Genomic DNA, 17,265 nt, shown 5'->3' on the forward strand with positions numbered 1-17,265 from the left:
TGAGAGGGACAGTTCCCTCCAGGAGACTGCCAGACCTTTCTTCCGAGGCACCTCTGAGTGGCCTTCAATCTCGAGGGTGTCTCTACCCAGGGGTTCTGGGAAGAGCATAGCCTTCATCCCAGGGTATTAGCAACAGTCCAACCTGGAAAAGCCAGCAGAACCAAAGCCAAAGGAGGTGGGCCCCTGTCACAGAAGGATAGTGGTAACACTTACCACTGAAGGACGGTGGTGGAGAAGTGGGACAAACACATCCCATCAAAAGAGGGAAACTGGTGAGACTCGGGGAAATGAGGCAGACCCATCGAGTTCTGGCTCTTACATGGTTCACTGTATAGAGAGGTGGAAGGATCACTGAATAAGAGATCATGGGATTCCCCCCAGGAACTTTCTGAAGCCCCTTTGTTACCATGACATGCCGAACGACAGAGACTGGCTGACTAGACACCGAGAACACAGGACCACCACCCTGCCCGCCTAGTGACTCCGGGCCAACCCTACAGCAGGAACCTGACGAGCAAAGCTGCCCTGACAGGTTTCACAACAGCAAAAGGCAGAGGGGAGAGTCATCTGTCGCTGGAGGGACACACAGACAAAGGATGTTACACGTGCACATGCAACGGAGGTGGAGTGAGTTGTCCTCAGATGCCCCGTCTAGCCCAAACTCTCACGATTGAACTGATAGGTCACATCACGAAAAACAGACAACAGGGTGAAGTTGTCGGGGATTTCATCTTGCTTGGCTCTACAATCAATGCTCGTGGAAACAGCGGTCAAGAGATCAATCAAAGGACGCATTGCCTTGGGTGAATCTGCTCCACAACATCTCTTTAAAGTGTTTAAAAGCAAGGATGTTACCTTGAGGACTGAAGTGTGCCCGACCCAAGCCGTGGTATTTTCCATTACTTCATATACATGTGAAAGTTGGACATTGAATAAAGAAGGCCAAAGAATAATCAATGCATTTGAATTGTGGCGCTGGAGAAGAACAGTGACAGTAGTATGGACTGCTCAAAGGACTATCAAATCTGTCTGGGAAGAAGTATGAGCCGAGTGCTCCTGAGAGGCAAAAGTGGCGAGACTTGGTCTCATGGACTTTGGACATGTTGTCAAGGGAGTAGTCCCTGGAGAAGAACCTCATGCTTGGTAAAGTAGGGGGCAGTGAAAACGAGAAGGTCCTCGACAAAGAATGTACCGTGTTCCCCCGAAAGTAAGACATCCCCCAAGACCTACCTACAAGCATCCCCAGAAAAATAAGACCTCCCCGAAAATAAGGCCCCCCCAAAGCTACCATAACTCTGGACCATGGTGGCGGGTGCCGCCACGCAGCTCACTGTTGGCCACAGTGCAGCCGGAGCAGACAGGAAGTGCAAGGTCTCTTTTAATAAAACAATAAATGTGTACCGTATTCTTCTTCATGGAAAAATAAGATATCCCCTGAAAATAAGACCTAGTGCATCTTTGGGAGCAAAAATTAATATAAGACACTGTCCTATTTTCAGGGAAACAGGGTACCTTTAATGGACTGACACACAGCTACAACAATGCGTTCCAACACAATGGTTGTGACAATGTCACGGAATTGGGGAGTGTTTTGTTCTGTTGTACATACAGTTACAGTGTCAGAACCAACTCAATAGCACTTAACAACAACAGCAACAGAAATTCATGTCTCGGTAACTCTCCCCAGAGGATTGGGCGGGACTATGCAAACAGGGCATCTGTAACCCTCGTACAGGGGATTGGCCTGGTTTAGTTATCCTACTCCTGACTATAAGGATGAGACATCTTTAGAGCACACAGGAGCACACAGAGAGACAAAGCCCAGGTCCACCGGAAGTGAAGCACTTTTGAGTCTCTGCAGTGGCAGAGACCAAGACTAGTGACAAGAGAGGCCGGGGCAAAGAGGCCATGACACAGAACAGAGGAGCAGCACTGAGACTATGGGACCGTGAGGCTGAGCAGCAGAGTCCTCAGCCCATAGAGGCAGAGGCCAAGGAACCCCGTGGCGGAGAGGCTGAGGACAGGCGAGAGACTTGGCTATTGGCTGAGAAGAAGTATTGCTGTGGACCAAAAATGTCTCCCTACTGTTACTGATCATGGCTGTGGTAACCCTAATAGACCTCTTTAATTGTGCCTATTGTTTTCGCCTCCAGATGGTTCATCCAGCCTATCTTATTTAGACAGACCTGTGGAGATAATAACACGCACATAACCAAGACGGAGCAAAACAAAGCAACAAAAGGCGACAAAACAAAAACAAAAAAACAATGACAAAAAAGAAAAGCCTGTAGTTAGTTCAAGGACTGTTTGTTGGCCTTTAGGAGTGTTTTCTGATTGAGTCTGATGGGGCGCCACACCCTGGCTCCAAAGTCTAGTTCCTTAGGGACTTCGTTGCTCTGTTCCCCTTGCTGTTCTGTTGCACACCCTTAGTATTTTGCCTCGGTGTGATGGGGTCAGATCAGGCGCAATTCCCACACTGTGGGGTCAGTGAGGGATGCGGTGTCTCATACTGGGGCCGGCCACATGGTCTTCTCTGTGGATAGGCTGCTCTGAGTGGTAATATCATCCTCAGGCCTAGGTGGACCAGGATGCGCTCCACTCCCTCGTCCTCTTCCTTCATTTGCTCCCATGTTCTTTGATCAGACATGTCCCTCTCCCTGAGCTGCAGCTTCAGTGCTGTCCTCTGAAATAAATTCTTCTGGGGGGAGGGACAGGTGTCCACACAGTTGGGATTGAGGCCAGCCCCTCAGACCTCTCCAGTGGTTCCCTACTCCATGCCAGTATGTTGCATTCACATCTTGGAGCACTGGGTTGAAGTCTGGTCCGTTTCCCTCAGCAGACTCATGTTGTACTTCTCCTTCTGTACTTGGCTGATGTCCCTTAGCATGATTTCCTCAAGTTCTTCATTCTGTGTTGTGCTTCATATGTTCATCACTGCTTTTTAGCGATGCGTAGTACTCCGTTGTATGTAAGTACCACAGTTGTTTAATCCACTCGTCAGTTGATGGAAATTTGGGTTGTTTCCATCTCCTAGCAACTGTGAACTGTGCCACGATGAACACTGGAGCACAGATGTCTGGCCCTGGTTTGTTTCTTGCCTCTTCTGGGTATTTGCTCTGCAGGGGGATTGCTAGGTCATAAGGTAGCTCCATTTCCATCTGTTTAAGATCGCCAAATCGATTTCCATAGTGGCCGTACATTCCGGGGGGACATGGGAAAGGGGGAGGTGGGGAGGGAAGGAAATGGTGTTAACAAACCCAGGGACAAGGGAACAACAAGTGATCCAAAATCGGTGGTGAGGAGGGTGTAGGAGGCCTGGTAGGGCATGATCAAGAGCCATGTAACTGAGAGGAATTATTGAAACCCAAATGAAGCCTGAGCATGATAGTGGGACAAGAGGAAAGTAAAAGAAAATAGAGGAAAAAACTAGGAGGCAGAGGACATTTATAGAGGTCTAAATAAAGACATGTACATATGTAAATATATTTACGATGATGGGGAAATAGATCTGTGTGCATATATTTATAAGTTTAGTATTAAGGTAGCAGATGGACATTAGGCCTCCACTCAAGTACTCCCTCAATGCAAGAACACTTTGTTCTATTAAACTGGCATTCCATGATGTTCACCCTCCCAACACGATCCCTGAAGATAAATTGGGTGCATAAGCAAACGTGGTGAAGAAAGCTTATTGTGCCCGGCTATCAAAAGATATAGCATCGAGGGTCTTAAAGACTTGAAGGTAAACAAAACCACAAAGCCCACGTAGAAGAAGCACACTAGCCTGTGGTGTGGAAGGCATCAAAGAACAAAAAAATCAAATCATTGTGAGTGAGGGGGAGTGCAGAGTAGGGACCCAAGACTCATCTGTAGGCAACTAGACATCCCCTTACAGAAGGATTGTGGGGAGGAGATGAGCCAGTCAGGGTGCAGGGTAGCAACTATGAAACATACAACTTTCCTCTAGTTCTTAAATGCTTCACCCCCACTATCATAATCCCAATTCTACCTTACAAATCTGGCTAGACCAGAGGATGTACACGGGTACAGATAGGAACTGGAAACACAGGGAATCCAGTACAGATGATCCCTTCAGGACCAGTGGTGAGAGTGGCGATACTGGGAGGATGGAGGGAAGGTGGAGTAGAAAGGCGGAACCGATTATAAGGAATCTACATATAACCTCCTCCCTGGGGGATGGACAACAGAAAACTGGGTGAAGAGAGACATCGGACGGTGTAAGATATGACAAAATAATAATAATTTATAAATTATCAAGGGCTCTTGAGGGAGGGGGGAGTGGGGAGGGAGGGGGAAAATGAGGAGCTGATACCAAGGGTTCAAGCAGAAAGCAAATGTTTTGAGAATGATGATGGCAGCAAATGTACAAAAGTGCTTGACACAATGGATGGATGGATGGATTGTGATAAGAGTTGTACGAGCCCCCGGTAAAATGATTAAAAAGAAAAAACATTGTGCCTATTCTCTGTGAGTTTTGTGTGGACACTGCTACAAATCAGCAAGCCCAGCATATAAGCAGAGTGTCATGGGATGAATGGTTGGTGTGCGAATCGATAAAGGAGATGGACGTTGGAGGCATGCCTTGTGACACAAAGGAAGCCTGAGGAGATCAGATCTGGCCCCTTCAACAGATATGGCCATTTTCCACAGAATTGCTACACAACATTCAAAGAACCAGTCAGAATCTGCCACCGCCTCCAGCACATGCTGCTGAGTGACATTATCCACCACAGAAGCACAACTCTTACTTGAGACCACTGCTATAAAAAGTCAAGAAAAGGTTTTCACACTAAAAGGTACATTCTTGGATGCTACCAAGTGGGAAGAGAGAATAAATGACTAACCAGAGAGTGAAAAAAACCCCACTGCCTTCGAGATTATTACAATCCTAGCCCCCCCCCCCCCACCCCATAAGGGAGGGTAGAGCTGCCCCTGTGGGTTTCCAAGGCTGTAACTCCTAGCAGGCCAATAGCCCTGCCTTTCTCCCATGAAGCAGATGGTGGTTTCAAACTGCTGACCCTGTGGTGAACAGCCCAACACCTTACCCATTATGCTACCAAGCCTCCTCATGACTAGAGAATGGACACATACTAACTTGGGTGCAACTCACTGCCATCTACTGGATTCCAACCTAAAGCAACCCTATAGGACAGAACCCTAGGGGTTCTGAGGCTGCGCACCTACAAAAACAGCCAGCTTCAGCCTTCTCTCGCGGAATGGAGGAGGCGTTTGAACTGCTTACTGTTGTAGAGAGCAGCCCAACATGGAGCCCACTACGCCACAACACTGTCTTTTGTAAAGAAGATTCACTGTCATTCTGCTGTTGTTGCTGTTAGGTGCCATCAAGTCGATTCCCGTCCACAGGGACCCCATGCACAACAGAATAAAACACTGCCTAGTCTTGGGCCATCCCCACGATTGTCCCTGTGCTTGAGCTTATTGTGGCAGACACCGTGTCCGTCCATCTCCCCGGGGGCCTTCCACTTCTTGCTGCCCCTCTCTACCAAGCATGATGTCCTTCTCCAGGGACTGGTCTCTCCTGACAGCATGTCCAATGTATGTGAGAGCAATTCCCGCCATATTTCTTCTAAAACAGATTTGAGAGTCCTTTGAGAAGCCCATGCTACTTTCACGATTCTTCTCCAGCGCCACAATTCAAAAGCAAACTCTTCTACATCCAATGTCCAATTTTCAGAGGCATATGAAGAAATCTAAAATACCATGGCTTGGGTCAGGTGCACCTTAGTCCTCAAAGTAGCATCTTTGCCTTTCAACATCCTGCAGAGGTCTCGAGGAGCAGGTTTACCCAATGCAGTGCATCCTTTGCCTGCTGCTTCTATGAGCATTGATGGTGGATCCAAGCAAGACAAAAAACCTTGATGACTTCAACCTTCCATCTATTTACATTGATATCATCCATTTGTGCAGTTGGCAGGCTTTGGATCTTCTTTCCATTGAGTTGTCATCCATACTGAATGCTGAGTCCTTGATCTTCATCAGCAAGTGTTGCAAGTCCCCATTTTCAGCAAGCAAGGTCGTGTCATCTGCAAATTGAAAGGTGTTAGTAAGCCTTTCTCCAGTCCTGACGTCACATTCTTCTTCATGTCATCCTGCTTCTTTGATTATTTGCTAGGCACACGGATTAAATAAGGATAGTGAGACTATAAAACTCTGATACACACCTTTTCTGATTTTAAACCCTACAGCATTCCCTTGTTCCGTGTGCAAAACTTCTTAATCCATGTATAAGTTCCCCATGGGCACAATGAAGTGATCTGGAATTCCCATTCTTCTCAAGGTCAACCATATTCAACAATGCTGGACATTGTGTGAAAAAGGGCTAAGAATTGCAGCTCAGAGGGTCCCTGACTTTATTATTTACGTAGCTCAATCCTGTTTATTATGATCCTTGGTTTCTTCTTCCTCTTATAGTCTGATGGTTCTGCTCCTGGTTTTAGGAGTCCACCTATAAAATCATATTTCTCTGGAAGACACATCAAAAGAAAATCAGTGGCAATCAATTTTGTTTGCCTCTTACTTATACGGGATAAGCACACCTCTTCCTATTATTCACTTTCCATAGTGTGTTATTATCTACACAAATGCTTTTGCATAATCAATAAAACACATGTAAACATATTTGTGATTTTCTCTGCTATCGCCAGGATCCATCTGACATCAACAACGATGTCCCTTGTTCTACTCTTCTGAATCTGCCCTGAACATCTGAACATCTGGCAGTCCCTTGTCAATATACTGCTGCAACTGCTGTTGGCTGATCTTCAGCAAAATCTTACTGATATTGTCAGTGATATTGCCCTATTATTTTGAGCATTCTTTGGAATGGATACAACTCTGAATCTCTTCCAGTCAGGTGGCCAAGTAGCTGTTTTCCAAATTCTCTGGCACAGACGAGTAAGTGCTTCAGTGCTTCATCAGCTGTTGAAAGCTTTCATTTGATGTTCCATCAGTTCCTGGGCCTGGTGCTTTCAGTGCAGCTCGACTGTCTGCCTTCGGCACCACTGGTTCTGATTCACATGCTACTTCCTGAAAGGGTGGAAGGTTTACCCATTCTTTTTGGTACAGTGATTCTGCGTGTTGTTTCCATCTTCTCTGAATGCTTTCTGCATCATTCAATAGTTTCCCACAGAATCTTTCGATATTGTAACTTGAGGCTTAAATGCTTTCGTCACTTTACTGCCTCAAATTCTTATTGGTTCTTTCCGTTCACTTTCTCTTCTAATGGAAGGTGGGCCTGGTTACTGAGTTACCAGGCTCTTTCATATTCCTGTCAGGATTGTGAGTGGGGTGGTCGTGCATTCATGGTTAATGTGAGGCAAACTGACTACACGGAGTCTCTCAGCCCAGAAAGAGGCTCTCTCACTACCCACTTACCCCCTTGTTTTTCTTCATATTAGTCTTATCTATGATTAGCTGGTGAAGGCTGGTCTGGAGTAACACATTAGGAAACACTTATTTTAAGCTAACTATCCATTGGGTTGTGCATCACAAGGTCAGTAGTTCAAAACCATCAGCTGGACTCAGGGAGAAAGACCAAGCTTTCTATTGCCTTCAAGAGTTACAGCCTTGGAAATCTACAGGACAGGCAGTGCTATAGGGCCGCTATGGGTCAGAATCGACTCAATGGCAGTGAGTTTGGCTTTGTAATGTTTTTTGGCAAACAAATGTTCAAAGACTTTAGACATAGGAAGCCATGAAGATAATTTTCATCCAAGGGACTTACACTGGGCAGTTTCAGTGGGTACAAAAAACATGCTTATAGGGGTCATCAGCCTGGCTGGTGTGGTCAGTTTTTTTGTTTTTCCCGCTGCTAAATTTAACTACCACAGCTAAAGATTAGTGACATGAGTGGTTTCAAAAAGTTCGTGGAAGAATTCCATTGGTTTTTCATTCCAGTTCTCCCTGAACTTTTAGAAGTCCCCTTGTATCCGTTCAAGATATGAAGCACAGCCAAGTCTTAGGCAGAAAGTAGATACATGTTTTTTTCTGGAAAGTCTCCTTTCCTACAATGTGTTTTCTCTTCTCTCCCTCTCTCAGGCTCCATGGCATCAGCTTCCCACAGAAACCCCATTCGGTCCCGAGGATGTGAATCTGCCCATATTGCTTGGATCAGGCAGGCATCTCGAGGTGCAGATGAGTTTATTCAAACCTTACCCGTGTCTTTGCAATCAGCTTCTTGTGGAGGTATTTAATAAGACATCCTCAACCCATAGCATTTCCCTGTTAGTCCACCACGTTACTTGAGATTCAGTTCTTTGTGTATCTGTGGATAGCAGGGTGTTAGGAATCTGCATCCTAAGTCACGTTACATTGAGGTAAGGAATGGTGCCAGTGACTAAACGAACAGAATCGTGATCTTCACAGTTAGCCACTCACTGTTGTTACTGCTGTTTTAATTAACTGTGAAAACGTTCAAAGACACAAGGGAACAGTATCATGAAGCCCCAGCATTGGGCCACTCATTCAAAAGTGACTGAGATTTCCATCTTCTACTTCTCTCTCCCTTTCCCTCTGGCTATCTGAAGTCTCAGTGTGTCATGACACCCCTGCTGTCTGTCACCATACCCCCATTATTTGTTTGTCATGATAGCCCATGGTTGGCATGATCCCCTGCTGTTTGCCATCAAACCCTTCCTGTCTGCCATGATACCTCTATTGTCATAATACACTCAACTACTGCCCTACGCCCCACCATGAAGATAACACTAATCCCTAGAGACAATCAAATTCCCGGACCCTGTTCCAATGTCATCAAGCTGATTCAGATTCACAGTGACCCTGTAGGCTACGGGGCGGGGGGGGGGGGGGCGCTACCTCTGTGGGTTTCCAAAACTATACCTCTTTATAGGAAAAGAAAGCCTCCTCTTTCCCCCTTGGTGTGGCTGGTGGTTTCAACCTGCTGCCTTTCAGATCGCAACCCAAAATGGAGTGGCTGCAACAATGAGCTCAAACATAACAATTTGGGGGCGGGGGTGAGAACAATTGTGAGGCTGGAGATGGGTTACAGAGGTGGCACAATCACCTTCAGAAGAGTATGAACCTAGATGGAGGAGGTGTCCAGACATAAGAGCTTTCCATTTAGGTCTTTCTGTTTAATACACGGTTCTATGATTTTATAGTGGCACTTGGCTGCTGACCATTGTATTTTCAGAATGCGTTAATCAACAGCTTATCAACCTTTTTGATGCTCAGATTGTCCCACCTTTGTTTGGCCCGCGGTGCACTGGTGGTTCCATGGGTTAAGCATTGGACTGCTAAGCCAGTCGCAGAAACCCTAGGGAGCAAGGCATCTGAATTGACTCAAGGGCATTGGGTTTGCTATTTTGTGTTTTTGGTGGTGGTGGTGTTTTTCACAAACAAGTTCTAAGAGATTTACAGGCTCAGCATTGACTGGGTGGCAATGGGCTTAGTTACACAGTGGGCTGGTCAATGAACGCCACTTCTGCATTGTTGCTGGCACCCACTGCCACCAACGAGCTCGAATGGAACAACAATGGCGAAGCTGGTGAAGGACTGGATGGTGCTTCGGTCCGTTGTACACGGGGTCACTGTGTCTTGCACCACCACCACTTAGACCGCTCATTCCCCATAGCACACAATTGTGACAAGGACTGAGTTTTCCTGACTACATCTGGAAGATCCAACAAGTGCATTACAAAAGTCTGCCCACTGTACCGGACTACAACATTCCCTGGGCTTTTCAGTGGACCCAACCAAAGAGTCAATGCCAACAGAGCCCAATACAGTCCTGCCTTTGAAAAGAAAGGAGAATCGTGAGTTTCGAATGACTTCCCAATGCAGATGTAACTTCAGGGCACTCTCACTTCACTCTTTTCCTGCACTTTGGCAGTTAAAATCTTACCACCAGCAACACCATTATTTCTTACGTCACCCAACTTCACCACGGGTCTCTCAGAACTAATCCCAGACTAACAATAATGTTTCTCCTGGCAGACTTATAACCCTAGTTGGATATTTCTTTGCCGCTCTGTTTATCCTTAAAATAGAGAGGACAGTTCAAGGCGAGGATGACGAGACTTCATCTCACGTGCTTTGGACATGTGATCAGGGGAGGCCAGTCCCTGGAGAAGGACATCGTGCTTGGTGAAGTAGAGAGTAAGTGAAAACGAGAAAGACCTTCCAAGACATGGATTGCTATGGTGGCTGCATAAGCTCAAGCGTACCAAACATTGTAAGGGAGGCCCAGGACCCAGCAGTGTCTCTCATGTTGTATGTAAGATTGCCATTGACTCCATGGCCCACAAGAGTGGCAACATCCCGGAGAAAGGCTCCCACGTAGGTCCAATTAGATCCACAGAGAAAGTATATTCACTGCCATGACAAAGCATGATGTCCTTCTCCAGGGACTGGAACCTCAGCATGCCAAAAGTTCTTGAAATGAAGTCTCATCATCCTCACTTCTAAAGTGCATTCGATACATGTAGTTTGCTGTAAGCTACCGACAAGAAAACGCGCATCAGGAATGATGAGGGGCAGAAGGCAGGTCCTAATTGGATTCATGAATGTGCACCTGACAAACGGAAGCCAGTCCCAATGTGACCTCAAGGACTTCTCTCTGCAGAGGTTAAGTGTGTGCTTGGCTTCATGGGGGTTAGCACCATTTAGAACGCACCACTCACAAGACTGTCAAGTTCAACATGAAGAAATCCCAAATGGGTCCAATGCAGCCATGAGCACGTGCCAGGAATGGATGCCCATTTATCTACTGACAACAAAGATAAATTTAAATGTTTTTTTTGTTTTGTTTACAGTCAGGGAACATCTGAAATTGCAAAATTATGCCAGAAAACACATTAAAAACTCTGGGCATGGCCCACATGGAAGAAACACATCAGCCTATGTGATCATGAGGTGTTGAAGGGACCAGGTATCAGGCATCATCAAAACAAAAAATCATATAGTGAATGAGCGGGTGTGTGCGGAGTAGAGACCCAAAGCCCATTTGTAGGCCACTGGACATCCCCTTACAGAAGGGTCTCAGGGAGGAGATGAGTCAGTCAGGATGTGCTGTAGCAATGATGAAACATACAACTTTCCTCTAGTTCCTAAATGCTTCCTCCCTCCCCCACTATCATGATCCCAATTCTACCTTACAAATCTGGCTAGACCAGAGGATGGACACTGGTACAGATAGGAACTGGAAACACGTGGAATCCCGGGCGGATGATCCCTTCCGGACGAGTGGTATGAGTGGCAATACTGGGAGGGTGGAGGAAGGGTGGGCTGGAAAGGGGGAAGCGATTACAAGGTTCTACATGTGACCTCCTCCCTGGGGGACAGACAACAGAAAAGTGGGTAAAGGGAGATGTCGGACAGTGCAGGATATGACAAAATAATCATTTATAAATCATCAAGGGTTCCTGAGGGAGGGGAGAGGGGGGAAGGAGGAGGAAAAATGAGGGGCTGGTTCGAGGGGCTTAAGTGGAGAGCAAATGTTTTGAGAATGATGAGGGCAATGAACGTACAAATGTGCTTTGCACAATTGATGTATATATGGATTGTGATAAGAGTTGTATGAGCCCCTAATGAAACGATTAATATATATATGTATGTATATATATATATATGTGTATATATATAATCTTGGCATATACTTTCAATTGATAATGCTACCACCATTATTAATAACTGCCCTATTATTCAAGGAACCTGGGTGGCCTAGTGGGCTATGAATTGGACTGCTAACCGGGAGGTCAGCAGTCTGAAGCCACCAGAGGAAGGTAAGAATGTAATGTCTGACCGCCGTGGGAACTCACAAGGGCAGTTCTACTCTGCCCTACAGGGCTGCTATGCGTTAGAATTCACTCAACGGTAGTGAGTGAGTTTGGTGTTTTTGTTTTTTGCTGGTTTGGGTTTGGTCCTATTTTTTCAACATGAAATTTTTTAACACCGTATTTTCTAAGGGATCGCTTATATGGCTAAAGGTCCCCCAAACACCAAACTTAAGAGTGTTAAGTGACCCTATAAAACAGAGTGGAACTGCCCCTGAGGGTTTCCAAGACTGTAACTCTTTAAGGGAGTAGAAAGCCTCCTCATTCTCCTCAAAGCAGCCCATGGTTTCTAATTGCTGACCTTGTGGTTAGCAGCCCCAGGTGTAAATCACTATGTCACCAGGACTCCTAGGAGCCCCCAGGGGGAGCAAAATGATACGTTTTCAGATAACAGCTGAAAAAGATAAGCAATCCGAAGGCACCCTTCTGGGCTTGGAACCGGAGGCGCTAATTGAAAGGTCAGTGGTTCCATCCCACCTGCATGAGTACAGCTTACAGCCTGGAGAACGCCTACGGGCAGTCCCACTGTGCCTTGCAGGCACTATGAGTCCAAAGGAGCCCGGGATCAGGGAAAAACCATCCTCACTGCCATAGAGTCAATGCCGACTCATCGCGACACCCTATAGGATTCTGAGGCTATAGCAGTTTGTGGGAATAAAAAGCCCCGTCTTTCTCCTGCAGAGCTGCTGGGGGTTCGGACTGGCAACCATACAGATCACAGCCCAGCAGGTAACCACGACACAGGCTCCAGAGCAACAGCAAATATGGAGACTCCTTCTTCACACACATGGGAGCTCAAGAGTCAAAACACTCTGACCACCTGACCCTCCTGATCCAAAACTGGCGCTCGCTGTGGCACCTTCGGGTGTCCTGGAGGCGCGGTGGTTATGTGTTGCCACAAGGTAGGCAATTCAAAACCGCCAGCCACCCAGCGGAAGAACGGCAAGGCTTTCTACTCAAGTAGAACAGTCTCGGAAACCGTCCCACCTTGTCCTATAGGGTTGCTGAGTCAGCATCACTTCCCTCGATAGCAGTGACTCATGGCACCTTGTGGGGTTGCCCACCAGGGAAATCCTGGGGACAGGAGATTCTGGCCATCTGGACTCTGAGATCTGAAGTGTTTCACGTGAAGTTTGAGCCACCTGTGGCTTCTCAGATCAATGCAGTGTGTGTGGCAGAAGCATCGAGGTGTGGAAACCTCTAAAGATCAACAATTCTTCTCCAGACATCCTTATTCATTGTCCAGCACACGAGGCAGCCAAAAACACCATGGCTTAAGTCAAGTGTACCTTCACTTGGCTTTGCATCACTTTAGAGATCTTTCACAGCTGACTTGTCCAAGACAATACATGATTTGATTTCATGAGGGCTGATTGTGGAGCCAGGTAAAATAAAATCCTAGAGGACTTCACCATCTACCTGTTATTTTTGATGGCGCTTATTGATTTTCTTGATATTGAGATAGAACCCATACTGAAGGGTCTAGTCTTTGATCTTTTCAGTAAGTACTAACAGTCTTTGTTACTTACAGCAAGCAAAGTTTTATCCCCTGTATCTCGCAGGCAGTTAATAAGCCTTCCACAAATTCTGATGCCACACTCCCCCCTTCACAAAGCCCAGCACACAAAATGAACAAGTACTATGAACAGGTAAGATCCTGAAGCACACCTCTCCTGATTTTAAGCCACCAACCGTCTCCTTGTTTTGTTGGGAAGATTGTCTCTTGGTCCTTGAACAAATTCTGCCTGAGCACAATCAAGTGTCTGAAATTCCAGTTCTTCACAATGTCACCATAGTGCGTTATGCGTCATAAAGTCGAATGCCTTTGCATGGTTGAGGTAATTAGTTTATTGTGCCAACCTGGCCGATAAACACATGTGGGATTAATTGAAGGGCGGAGAGATAAATGGCTCCGTGAGTCTCGCCTTTCTTGTCTCTTTCTCTTTGATCATTGAACCAGTGTGCGGCTGCCTTGCTTGTTCTGTGCCTCAATGTGCAAGCTACCTGTGGGACACCTAACCCGTGGACTGTGTTGCTGTAATTTGAGGTCTCTTCAAGACCTGCTTCGTCACACCACTGGAATTTACATCTCTTGAGCTAGGGACTGTCGGACCCTGTCATCTGGCTGACTGTTGGTGACCTGCGTTGCTGTTTGCTCTGTGCCCGGATAGCCTGAATTGCTCTCAGAGGACTACCCGGCGGCCCTCAAGACTTGAAGGACTGTCAGTGTCTCACAACTGTCTCATGAGAGTGAGTTGCACTAAGCCATTTGCACTGCTTTATAATTTAATTAACTGTTTATGTATTGTCTTATCTATCTATCTCTATGTAAATATATATAAATTATTAGCGTTCCGGTTTTCTCTCTCTAGAGAAGCCTGTCTAACACAATGGTCAATGAAACAGAAGTAAACATCTTGCTGGTATTCTCTGCTTTAAGCCAAAATCCCTCTGAATCAGCAATGACGGCCCTCAGATTCCACAAGTCTTTGGAATCCAACTGGAATGACTGGCACATCCTTGTCGCTGTGCTGCTGCATTCAGTTCTTTAAAAACCTGCAGCAAAATGTTACTTGGGTGTGATGCTAAGGATGTTGTTTACTGATCAACACATTCTGTTGGCTCACCCTTCTTTGGGAGAGGCACAACTATGGATCTCTTCCAGTCCATGGGGGAGACAGCCATCTTCCAAAGTTCTTGGCATAGACAAGAGAGCACTTCCAGCTCTACCTCTGTTTGTTAAAACATCTGGATTGATATTCCTTCAACTCCCAAGAGTCTGGTGTTCCACGAATGACTTCAGTGGAACCTGGACTTCCTCCTTCAACGTCATTTGTTCTTGATCATATGCCACCTCCTGAAATGCTTAAAGGGTGACCAGTTCATTTTGGTACAGTGACTCTGTGATATATTCCTTCCACCTTCTTTGAATACTTCCTGCATCATTCAATATTTTGCCCGTAAAAATTTCTGAACAGTGTAACTTGAGGCTTGATTTGTTTTTTTTTTCTATCATTCTTTCAGCTTGAGGGTGTCAAGTGGTTCAATTGTCTTTGCCATTTACTTCCCCCAAACCCAGCCACTGAAAACCTCCGGAAGCAAGGTTCCACTCTGCCATATATGGGGTCACAATGAGCCAAAACTGACACCATGAGAACTGGTTTATACACACTATTAATATGCAGTTTGTTAATATCATTTGTGCCAGCTGCCTTATCATTTTCCAAATTAACAAAAGAAATAACTTAAAAATGAGTCAACACTCCTATTGCCTTATGTTATAAGAATAGGATATTTGTTTACTCATCTGCTATGAAACCAGCTTACTGGAGACTGGAGTACCTGGTAGAGCATGGATGAATAGAAGGATCAGGATGGATGGATGGATGGATGGATGGATGGAGGGAGGGAGGGATATGAGTACAGATTGATGAACTGATATGGAATCAGATGGACAGGTGGATCAGGATAGAAGGATATATAGATTGAAAGATGGCTGCATAGTGGTTGGGTGGATCGATGGATAAATGAGTGGGTACATAGTTGGATCAGAATGGATGGGTGGATTAATGGTTACATGGGTCAGGATGGATGAGGGTATAAATTGATCAACATGGATGGATGGATAGATGGATGGAGAAATAAATGAATGAAGATGGATGTGGAAGGGAGGATGAATGGATAGACAGATATGGATGGATGGATGGATGGATGGATGGATGGATGGATGGATGGATGGATAAATAGATCAGGATAAATGAGTGGATGGATAGCTAAGTAGATTAGAGCAGGTGGAGAACTCATCTTTCTTTATTTTAAAAATACCATTTTATTGGGGGCTCTTACAGTTGTTATCGCCATCCATACATCCATCCATGTGTCTAGCACATTTGTACATATGTTGTCATCATCATTCTCAAAACATTTTCTTTCTACTGGGCTCTTGATATCAGCTCCTCATTACCCCCTCCTTCCATCATGAACCCTTAATAATTTATAAATCCCCCCCCCATGTAGTACACCAACCGCCGTCTCCCTTCACCCACTTTTCTGTTGTCCATCCCCCTAGGAAAGAGCTATATGTTGATCATTGTGATTGGTTCCCCCTTTTTCCCCCACCTTCCACTCACCCTCCTGGTATCTCTACTCTCATTATTGGTCCTGAGGCATTTATCTGTCCTGGATTCCCTGTTTTGAGCTCTTATCTGTAGCAATGTACATGCTCAGGTCTAGTACATGCTCTGGTCTAGGTAGAACTGGGATCATGATAGTCGGTAGGGGTGGGGGAGGAAACATTAACAAAGAACTAGAGGAAAGTTGTGTGTTTCATTGGTGCTACACTGCACCCTGACTGGCTCATCTCTTCCTGTGACCGTTCTGTAAGGGAATGTCCAATGGTGTACAGATAGGCTTTGAGTCTTCACTCCGTGACACCATGGCCCCCACTCCCACATTCAGGTTGATATGATTTTTTTGTTCTGGTCTTTGATGCCTGATACCTGATCCCATCGGCAGCCCATGATCACACAGGCTGCTGTGCTTCTTCCATGTGGGCTTTGTCGCTTCTCAAGGGAACCCATCTTTCAGTGCTGAACCATTTGCCCCATCCAGGGCCCTGAGTTAAAGAAAACACACGGATTTTAACATTTCTTCCCAGTGTTTTCCTCTTGGGTTATCTGTGTTTAAAATAAGAACTAAAAAGTTTAATGTTTATTGGTGTACATTACTGTTCAAAATCAGGAGAGGTGTGTGTCAAGTTTGTGTCCACTTACCATAAAGCATAGAGCTTGAATAAGTACGGTAACAAGGTCGGAGGAAAGCCTATTAATGATTTTCAATTTGCAAATGACCCAACTCTCCTTGTTGAAAGTGAGGAGGGCTTGAAGCACTTGCTGATGAAGATCAGGGATTGCAGCCTGCAGTGGAGATGATGTCTCGATGTAAAGAAGACCAAAATCCTGACAACTGCATCAAAAGATTACATCAAGATAAATGAAGAAAAGATTGAAGTTGTCCAGGATTTCGCCTTGCTTGGATCCACAATCAACGCTCATGGAAGCAGCCGTAAAGGGATCAAAAGACGTATTGTATTAGGTAACTCTGCGGCACAAGACTTTTTTAGAGTATTGCGGACTAAGGTGCGCCTGATCCAAGCCAGGGGATTTTCAGATGCCTCACATACATGTGAACGTTCGACTTTGAATAAGGAAGACCAGAGAAGAAGCGATTCCTTTGAATTACAAGGCTGGAGAAGATTATCAAAAGAAAAAAAAAACTACCAAAAGAGCGAACAGATCTGTTTTGGAAGAAGTACAGCCAGAACGCACTTCAATAGCGAGGCTGTCAAGAGTTCAATTCACACACGTTGGACATGTTATCAGGAGAGAACAGTCCCTGGAAAAGGACATCATCTGTGCCCGGAGCATGTGAA

At 45.7% G+C, this 17,265-nt stretch overlaps 1 protein-coding gene across 1 annotated transcript in view; it reads right to left on the minus strand.

The window, feature by feature from the left end:
• Positions 1-17,265, minus strand: part of GRK3 (G protein-coupled receptor kinase 3) — a 141,312-nt gene that overhangs the window by 100,212 nt on the left and 23,835 nt on the right. The window lies entirely within an intron of this gene.

The sequence above is a fragment of the Tenrec ecaudatus genome, chromosome 16 (genome assembly GCF_050624435.1).
Source record: "Tenrec ecaudatus isolate mTenEca1 chromosome 16, mTenEca1.hap1, whole genome shotgun sequence".
Classification (NCBI taxonomy): Eukaryota; Metazoa; Chordata; class Mammalia; order Afrosoricida; family Tenrecidae; genus Tenrec; species Tenrec ecaudatus.